The sequence below is a fragment of the Belonocnema kinseyi genome, chromosome 10, assembly GCF_010883055.1.
Source record: "Belonocnema kinseyi isolate 2016_QV_RU_SX_M_011 chromosome 10, B_treatae_v1, whole genome shotgun sequence".
Taxonomy (NCBI): domain Eukaryota; kingdom Metazoa; phylum Arthropoda; class Insecta; order Hymenoptera; family Cynipidae; genus Belonocnema; species Belonocnema kinseyi.
In genome coordinates, this window is record NC_046666.1 from 93,111,366 (window position 1) to 93,115,476 (window position 4,111).

The following is a 4,111-nucleotide window of genomic DNA, read 5'->3' on the forward strand; positions in this document are numbered from 1 at the left end:
TTTTTTTAAGAAAAAAATTCTAAGTTCCATCTTTATGAAAAATTGCAAATGTTCAGAAAAAATTACATTTTATATCAATATTAAACGTTGTAAAATAGTCTAAAACAGGAAGAAACGAAATATCACGCGAAGAAAAATTGTAATCGATTCAAATTATTTATTTAAAAAGTATTTTACTGATAGTCCTGTTAAATGTTCGTGTATTTTATATTTGCATAACGCCGCATAATAAATAATTAGAAAAAGAGTATTTAAAAGTTGGCACCTTAACTTTTCTGAACTGTAGCTTATGAGGATGGCTTTTCAAAGAGTTTCAACTTGTCGGTTAAGCGCAGTGGTTAGCACTTCCGACTGCTAGGCGATACATTTAGTTATAGATGTATGCAGGTTCGATACACCGTAGCGTTAGAAATTTTATTTGCAATATAATGTTTAAAAATGTAATATATGTATTTACTCCAAACAGGACTATTAATATTTAAATTCAAAATACTCGCAATCATTTAATATTTATTTTTAAAATCTTTTTTGTCTCTCAAAGACTACGTGAAAATAGTTAATGTTGCCTGTGTGCTGGGCGTGAGGAATTTTATATATTAATATACTCCAATTCTACAGTAGAAAAGAATCAAATTGGTCCCCTAACCCAGTGACAGATGCTCTTTATATAATTGAAACACGAATTATTTAAATCTAGTAAAGCAGCAATTAATCTTGTCTGGGCCACGGTCGAAATCCCCGGCCAGCTCCCGGCCAGTTCCCGGCCATGCTCCATGCCTGGACGCTGGCCAGCGCAGCGTGACGATGCTGGTCGGAATCCGACCAGACACCCCGGCCAACTCCCGACTTAAAGCCAAGCTCTTCAGCCGTAGATTAGCCAGCCCCCGACTTAAATTTCCACCCGGGAGTGAGTTTAAAATATATATAAAGCAAAAATAAATTTATTATTTTAATGAAAAAAATTGTTTGAGGCTTTTTATGTTGTGAACTGTTTAATTGATTATTAGCTGATAATTTTCTTCACATTTTCTTTATATTTGTTTGAATTAGTTACAAAGGTTATTAATCAATTACATGTATAGAAATGCGGTTTCAAAATTTAAAGGAGACTATAATGTAAACAATATTTCAATGTTTCAAAAAAATAATTATTTCGAGCTTTTTATTTTGTGAACTGGTTAACTAACTATCAAATGATTTTACTACTAAATTTTCACTAAATTTTACCAATTGATTATTAGCTGACTAAATTTTTCTGAATATTGGAGTGACGAAAGATTAAAAGATAGTTTCTTAAATTTAAGTAACATAAAATAATTATTCACTTATAGGTTAGATAACGTAATATTGAATATAATTTGCCTATTAAAAGTTAATTTATATTTACAATTATATTATTTCAATTAGGGGTCATTCACAGAATACGTGATACGTTTAGGGGAGGGTGGGGGTCTGCCGAAGTACCATTCTCCATGTTAAGACCAATGGAGAAAGTATCACGCGGGGGGGGGGGGGGGGGGGGGGGGGGGGTTCTGAAAAATGTATCACGTATTTTGTGAATGGCCCCTTAGATAATTTTTCAAATGATTCTGATGTAGAGAAATGAGTATTTGCACTCGATTTTCCCAATTTTTAAATTCTTTTTCTATGTACTTGCCACAAATTTTTGGATATGACTTTTGAAATTAAAGGTAAAACCATTAACATCTCAAATGTAATGATTGTGAACTCTCTTCTGTTAAAGCTCCTTCGGCCTTAACGAAGACATTCTCATCACGTGTCTCGTGAGTAAAAAAAGGTCAAAAACAAATTTTTAGATCCAATTTAGGCAAAAAATTTGGATATTAAACATCTTATTTTACCTTATATGTTTTTTCAAAAATTTAATTTGTTTCTTTGTGACGTGATTTTTCACGTTTTAAACCAAAACTACGCGTCATCAATAAATAATTGATAACAAATTTACCGATTTTTTTGGGTAAATAATTTTGTCCATTCATTTTTTCAAATCTTCAGTTGGTTTTTAAAATATTTTAGTTTTTTAATTTTTAATGTTATTTTCACGATTAAATAAAAATCATGTGTCCCATACAATAAATGATTCACAAAAAATTTGTAGGTATTCTTTGTATGAACAACTTTTGTTATTTCACATTTTTCGTATCTTGCATAGTTGTACCGAAAAATGGTTTTAAACATATTTTTAATAGCATTTTTCATGCTTAAAACAAAAAAATATCTGTCTTAACAAAAAAATGGCCTCAAAAAATTTGCTCATCTTTTTACGAGGAGCAATTTTTCTTTTCAACATTTTTTTATATCTTGTATGGTTTTCCTGGAGAAGTGGAAAATGGAATTGTTTATATCTTAAAAAGCTTTTTCGATGGATAAAACCAGAACAGTTGGTAAAAAATGGCTGGTTATCGAACTCGTTCTTTCTTTTTATGCTTTAAAAAGGTGTATCAAAGCTCAATTCAATCTGATCTGATCAGTATTTCGAAAGTTATGTTGCTAGCAGACTCCACACTAAGGTGTCCAAAAATGCATTGCAACATTTTTTTTCACTCTAGAGGGCAAAACAACCCCCCAAAAGTTTCCATTTCCAGAGAAAAAAAATCCGTAATTGTTCTTTTTTTTTAATTTAAATATATAAGAGGAATGCCTACGAAATAAAACCATAATAATAACTTAAATTTCCAATCCACCCCACCCTCCTCGCAGCCCCCATATATGATCCAAAATTAAAAAAACTACATTTTTATGTATTATTGTTACTTTTGAGCAAATTCCGTCGTCTTTTTTATACACATAATTACTAATGGATAATTTGAATATTTACTATGACTTTTTAAACCATTTTAAATTGTTTAAACAAATGTTAAATATTTTAACAATTATCCAAATGCGAATTGCCGGAGCTGAATACATGGCCCAGTGTTGGTCCAATTTAAGCAGCCAAAGGTCGGCTAAAGTTATTGGGCCAGTACCGGCATTTTAATCGGCCCAGTGTTGAGCCAATGCTGGCAGCCTATATTGGCTTTTTATATTTACCAATCCTCCGCCGATGCTTGGCCCCGTGTATAAGCACTTTCTTGCGCCAAGTCTAACTTTTAGTACCGGCAACCATGTTTCACGAGGATCAGCCAAAGTCTGGCCCAGTGACGGCACATTACTGGGCCAAGTGTCACTTTCACCACGGCAAACCATGTTTTATTTTACTTGGCCCAGTGTTGTGCCAGTGGTGGCAGCCTATATTGGCTTTTTATATTTACCGATCCTCCGCCGATGCTTGGCCCAGTATCAGCACTTTATTGCGTCAAGTCTAAGAAAATGGTTTTTAAAGTCATATTAAATATTCAACTTGTCCATTAGTTATTATTTGTATGAAAAACACGACGGAAATTGCTAAAAAGTAACAATAATATGTAAAAATGTAGTTTTTTTTATTTTTGGTTGATGATTGGGTCGCTGCGGGGAGGGTGGAGGTGGGTTTGGAATGAAAGTTATTAGTATGGTTTTATTTCGCAGACACTCGTCTTAAATCTCTAGAAAACTTGGCACTTTTCGATGAAACCCTGAAACATGAGTTTAATTTTTCGAAAATTCAAAATTTTCCTATGTTAATTAAATGAGATTTTTAAGTGCTCGGTGGCACGTGTTAATATTCGAATTTCTAAAAAAGAAAAATTTCAGATTTTATTTCTCTGGAAATGGAAACTTTAGATTAGGGTGATTTTACATAAAACTGATACCTTCTCATTAGGATGAAAATGTTAGAATTACCTCGCAAGATCGTTATACTCCATAGGTCGTTCAAAAACTACGTCATAATGCTAGGGAGTGGGGGCTTTTTATAACGAATAGTGTCGTGGGGTGAAGGGTTAATGATGAATGTGATATCTAACATGAAAAACATAAACGTGTATAACAATTTTTCGAAATGCTTAAAACAGTGAAAATGAGTGATTTAATATTATACAATAAAGTATCTAAATATTATGTTTGTATGTGATTTTATGTTTTATTTTAGGAGTTATCAAATAAAATCAAAATACCAAATTTCACTTAAAAGGTGGTTCGTATTTGCGAGGCTACACTGAGGGGGGGGGGG

General features: G+C 32.5%; 1 protein-coding gene across 1 annotated transcript in view; it reads right to left on the reverse strand.

Annotated features, from left to right (window-relative positions):
* The window catches only part of LOC117181522 (TNF receptor-associated factor 4), a 252,317-nt gene that overhangs the window by 247,207 nt on the left and 999 nt on the right, over positions 1-4,111 (reverse strand). The gene's annotated exons all lie outside the window — the stretch shown is intronic.